Source organism: Onychomys torridus, chromosome 22 (genome assembly GCF_903995425.1).
Source record: "Onychomys torridus chromosome 22, mOncTor1.1, whole genome shotgun sequence".
Classification (NCBI taxonomy): Eukaryota; Metazoa; Chordata; class Mammalia; order Rodentia; family Cricetidae; genus Onychomys; species Onychomys torridus.
In genome coordinates this window covers 34948420-34954419 of record NC_050464.1, presented here as the reverse complement: position 1 = coordinate 34954419, position 6000 = coordinate 34948420, and the positions used below count along the sequence as shown (strand labels likewise).

At 47.6% G+C, this 6000-nt stretch overlaps 1 protein-coding gene across 1 annotated transcript in view; it reads left to right on the top strand.

Moving 5' to 3' along the window:
- The first annotated feature begins 236 nt into the window (after positions 1-236).
- The window catches only part of Nos1 (nitric oxide synthase 1), a 110191-nt gene continuing 104427 nt past the window's right edge, over positions 237-6000 (top strand). The window contains 1 exon segment of the mRNA XM_036172049.1: positions 237-272. The gene's annotated coding sequence lies outside the window, so the exon portion shown is untranslated.

Here is a 6000-nt window from a genome sequence, read left to right as displayed (position 1 = left end):
AGACAGGGTCCCCAGGAGATCCTGCTTCCCTGGCTATTCATGGACACTTGGGTCTTGGAGTCCAGCACCAGACTCTTGGGCTGCTCTCTGGGGAACAGGAAGTGAGAGGCTCACCTCCATCCTCAGGGCAAGGTGGCCTCAGCAACTGCAGCTGTCTCTGTACACTGGGGACCTGGCTGTCTGGAGCAAGCAAGGCTCGTGCAGGCATACAGCTGGGGCAGGGACCTTAGAGGGACTTCCCTGGGGTTCTACTCCTAAAGCAACTGTTTTGGGTGAGTCCCTTCCCCTCTCTAAGCCTATTTTTCTCGTGTGTAAAATAGAGAAGTGGCCCTTTCCTGGGGATTGTTGGCAAACCTTTAAAACATCGTAAATGTTGGTGTGAAGCTGAGGGTAGGTGCTCAGCGCGGGAAATATTGGTGGTTGGGACTGATGCAGCCTGGAACAGATCCTGGGGTCTCTGCATCTTGTGGTTTCCCACAGACCAAACCAAGGGTCCTGAGGAGGGTGATTTAAGCTGTGCCCACCTCCATCTCCCAGTCTGCTCAAGCAGCCCCTGGGAAGATGCATTCCATTTTGCGGCAGATGAGATTCTTTAAAAACATTGTCCTACTCATGGGGAAATCCCAAACCTCACTTCACACATATTCACAGACTGGGCGGGGGAGCTCCAGAGGCCCCCCACAGAGGGAGAGTCCCCAAAGGTGAGCTGACAGGTGTGATATTCAGGCAAGCCTGCGGCACCCAGGAAGGGCCTGCCCCAATAAATAGAAAGGAGCTGACCCTTCAGGCCACTCCTCTAAAGGGGACATGAGGAAAAGTACCCCCTTGCCCAGCCCCACTTAAACTGGGATCAGAGCAAATAACAGGGTTGGGGGGGGCATTAACACAGCTCCCCGGAGAACTGAGTTTTGGGGGTGGATATTTTGCTTTTTTTTTTTTAAATGGGGCTTGTTTAGGGGCTTGGGTTTTTTGTTTTTGTTTTTGTTTTTGTTTTTTAATTTGAGGTGTACGCCAGAATGGAGTAGGGGTCATGCCCACTCTTTGTCTTAGGGAGCCTCAGCAGGGTTACAGAATCCTTCATGGGTTCCCAAAAGGAAGCACTTTATCCCCATGATTGCTAATGCCACTGCCCCAATCCAAATTCTAGAAGAAACTGAGGGGCATGCGGCTTTGTGTATGCTGCAAGCTCCTACCGCATACAGGATGTGTCTGGAATATCTTGACTTCCCTGGTACTTAGGACAGCTACCTGAACCTCACTTTCCAGATATGGAAACTGAGGCAGGGCTAACCAAGCTAGCTGCCCATCGTCAACCAAGGAGACCTCCACCCAGGTTTGTGGCTTCCTAAACTGGGAGGGGGGGAGTGCGTGCATAGCCAGCCTGACCTATGCCCCACTTTTGCACATACACTCCCAGATGCATCTGCACAAGAGACTTCATAAAGTCTGATCACCCCCTCTCCAAAGTCCCAGGACATTCAGGGAAAGAGCAAGCAGCACAGTGGAGACATGTTGAAGATTTTTGTCTGGCCCTGTTTGCTCCATGGCTGTGTGACATTTCACCTGGTCACTTAACATCTCTGAGCTGTAGTCCCACTATCTGTCAAATGAGAGAATCACTCCTACAAAAAGCTGTCTTGAAGATACTGTAATGTCTGTAACAGGCAGTCTAGAGACACCCGGAGTGTGTTAAAGTTGTTGGGGTTTTTTTGGTTTTGGATTTGTTTTTTGGTTTTTTTTTGGTTTTTTTAAATAAAAGATAATGAAACCCAGTTTGGAATTTCTGCTCTGATGCAAGCATGAGATATAGATATCTTTTCCTGCCTCTTGTCCATTTTCCCCAAATGGTCAGTGCCAGCCCATAAAGGCTTTATCTCTGAGGAGGGACCCTGGAAGGCAGCTGAGAATCTGGGGAGTGCACTGATGTGAAAAGTCCCCAGGGGTCTCCATGCCAAGCATCGGGGAGCTGTCCAAGGTGCTGGGAGAAAGTGTTCCAGATACTTCCAGTCCTCACAGGGATGACTTAGGGTTAGTTTGCCTAGGATTTTGTAAGCATGAAGAAAATGTGCCATATTCGCACGTGTGTGTGTGTGTGTGTGTGTGTGTGTGTGTGTGTGTGTGTGTGTGTGTGTCTCCCTCCATGTGTCTGTGTCCCTAGATGTCTTAGGACAGCTCTTGGCTCACAGCCTGTCACTCAGGTTCCCGGTTTGTCTCAGCAGGGGTGGATGTGCTTCGGAATGCAGTTAAGAACCACAGGCAAGTATGCTCACCAGAGAGACTGGCATACTAAGAGGTTGAATTTGGCAACTCAAGAGCAATTTTTACATAGGTTGTTTCCATGGAGGGGCACGCTTCTGCACCCCCAAACAGTGTGAGGCTGTGTGGTTAATAGCACAAAGGCTGCAGACAGTGTAGACACGCCTTTTTGTCTCCTGATGTCTGATCGCCTTTAGACATCTTCCAATCAAGTAAGTGTCAAATGCCTGCGCAGCCGACCAGCAACGTCAGAACCACAAGCTGGAAGCAGAGATGTCAGTACCCTTCTGTCTGTAGAGTCCTCATCCCCTGCAGGAGACGTGACGTATATACATTTCAATAGAGCTTTTCTAGAAGGTTCTAAGGCCCTTGGTTCCTGGCCTCCTTGTGCAGGAACACGAGAGAAGACATGGGATTTGTAAAAAGTCACACAGCCCTTCTCTGTCAAAGCCCGGGTTGATCCTTACGTCTTGGCATTTTGTCTAGAACCTGTAGGTGATATTTCATGGTGTCCTCTCAATACACAGACCCCAGAGAGGCATGGATGAAGCAGGATTTCCTTTCTTCTGATCATCCCTGTAAGTTAGGGCACTGGTGGGGGTTCCTCCCACCTCAGCCTCACTAGACATCAGCCCCGAGTTCCCATCCAGCAGTGAGCCTTAGCCAAGGGTCCTTTTTAAAGCAACTCATCAGGAATAAGTTATCTGCCACTGGTCTCACCAAAAGCCCTTGCTTTGTGGTCAGCCCTGGCCCAGCCTTGGCAAATTGTCTATGTGTCTGTGGACTTCAAGCTTCTGAGCCTGGGAAGGAGGGAGTGAGTAACCTGCCATGCTGGGAAATGGAGCTGGCTTGGAGCAGTTCAAAGCAAATAACACATCAACAGAAAATGCCACTGAGTCCCAGTGTGGGCATTCACAGGGCTCTTCAGGCATGCAATCTTGCAGTATCTGTATTCAGCGAGAAAGGCCAAGAATTTGGGCAGTTACCATGGTTGGCTCTACAACAGACACTTTCATGTGTCAGATGTGACATGGTGTGTGTGTGTATGTGTGTGTGTGTGTGTGTGTGTGTGTGTGTGTGTGTGTTTGTGTACACGCTGCATGTCTGAGGGCAGGTGCCTGACACAGGTGCTCTGACCACCCTGAGGTTGGCTGGATCAGGCAGTAGGGTATCCAGCAAGCACTGTGCCAAGTGTGACATTTCTTTGGGAGTGTTGGAAGTACTTTGTCACTGCTGCCAGTGTGGTGTGGCTGAGGGCATCAGGGGAGACATCTCAGAGGCAGAGACATTCAGAGATGGTGCCACCCCAATTTGCATGAATCTCTTTGGCGACAGGGCATCTTCCAGGATGAGCTGACCACAGTCAGATCACAAGGGGAAGCATCACAGGGAATTGACAGGGGCATCATTATGGAATGCATCTAGTGAGTGACTTGGAATGAGTGAGCAATCATTAAGTACTGTGTAAGCTGTCAGGGGGAGTCAGCGGGCAGCATTGTGAAAAGGGACATGACCCAGTAACCAGGAGGAGAGAACCTGAAAGCAAGAAACCCCTTCGACTGGCAAGTTGTTTGGCCTGAGCCTGATCCTCAGCCTCAGCCTCCATTTTCTATCTGTGAAATGGAGACTTTGGAATCCATGGCGGCTCCATCGAGATGCCTATTAAGATACTGTACGAGGAGGCTGGCAGACAGTTGTGTTTTGCTGGTTTGGATTTAGATGTGGGGGAGGGCTCTTGTTATAGGCTTTTTTTTTTTTTTTCAGTTGATTTGGTGTATTGATCTAGATCATCTCAGGGCCAGTGCCTGGGGTCCATGCCACTTGCCTGACCTTAGAGGTGTCTGAGCTGCAAGCCCTGGGCTAGCGGTCCTCAGAGCCTCATTAGCATCAATATTCTCTCCCTCGCCTGAGACGTACATTGCCCAGTCTCAGTCCCTTATTTCTGCCCAAAAGGAAAGTTTCTTGTTCAAATGGAAGTCAGAAACCCTTTACAAGGGACATGGCTTCCATGTGCAGTGGGCAGGTGCGCTCTGTCCCACACATGCCCCTGCTTTGTGTCTCACTATACCTGGCGCCATCTTGTCTTGATGGTGATTTTTCCAGGAAGGGTAGTCCTGAGTCTGAAGCATCATACTGTGCTTCAGGAGTTTGTCATGAAAAGTCCCTGGAATAAATTCTCCAGACTTTCAGAGGTGCCCCAAAGTTCTGTCCGCTTCCACCAGAAACACTGGCCCATCATCTCAGCATTGAATAACTTTTGGAAGCAGCTTCTTTTTTATTAAAACTTCACAGCCAAATTGAAAAACAAGGTGGACCTTTCCGGAACCCATTTCCACTTAGACACGAAGAAGGGAAGCTTGTGTGGAATCAAAGCAGCAGCCATCATTTCTCAGCTAAAGGTTTTGATGTCTTGTTATAAACAAGGGTTGGGTGGCTTGCTTTAAGGGACAGACCTTGAACTTCTAATGCCAGCAAGACTTCTAAGAGAGAGGGTGGCATCAGGAAAGGGTAAGACGGTCCCTTCCTCTAGGACAGTGGTTCGACACCCCCTCTGGGATTACATATCAGGTTTTTTCATTATGAATCATAACGAGCAAAATTATATTTATGAAGTAGCAGCAAAATAATTTTATGGCTGGGGGGGTCATCACAACATGAACTGTATTCAAGGGTCACAGCATTAGGAAGGTTGAGAACCACTGCTCTAAGATGTTTGCAGGGTCTAAGAGGTATCCAGTTGACAGTAACTGGGTTAAGACCTGGGGTGTGCATAGCCAGTTCCCTTTAGTCATAAAAATATCATATTTTTTGGATATTGTGGATATTGTCAGATTATCTTCCATCCTAGGAGTTTTAATTTTAATTTTAGATAGATTGCAATGGCAACTGACATATTCTGGGTTCCATTGTCTCTCTGATGTTTGATGCTGCAGCTCAGCCCTGAAATATTCAACAACTGAAATGAAATCCAGTCACAATTACGCACCAGTGTTCAGGTAGCCGACAGAGTCAAGAGCAAGTCTGCTGATGAAGCACAGTCTTTGCCTCTCATTTCCTCCTCCTGTGATGCAGTCTCAGAGACGAGACCCTTTTGTGTCTTTACGAAGCACAACAGAGGTTCACCAGACTGGATAGATCTCCTAGCTGGGTAGAGTTGTTATTTTTTTTTATTATTTTTATTATTATTATTATTACTTTTGGACTATCTAGGTGCTTTTATTATTTTTATTATCTTCTTACCAGACATTCAGAACTCTGGGGTGGGGAGATATGCAGTCATCAACTCCCTGCTGCTTGAGAGAAAAGGCAGACAGGGCCCATGAGACAGCCAGGTAGACAGAGAGGGTTGATGCCAAGTCTGATGGCCAGAGTTCAGTCCCCAGAACCCACAGACTGACCTCCCAAAGGGTGCCTTGTCCTATAGGCCTGACACAGGAAACCCTCTCAGGGAGTAAAAGAATAGGGAAAGGCTGTGATAACATTGGGTGGAAGAATACTCGGACTTTGTTCTTTTTTTGTTTTTGTTTCTGTTTTGAAAGACATAGGTGTAGTCAGGCTAAATTTCTAGCCTAAACTAAAGCAACTGTCAAAGAGAGGTATCCTGGACTTGGTCTTGAACTCACAACTGCCATGGCTGGGAGAAAAGATGTCAGCTTTTCTCTCAAGCAGTGACTCTCTGGCTTCCTGCACAGATTGGCATTAAAATTAAAAAAAAAAAAAAAAAAAAAAAAAAACCTTCATTGA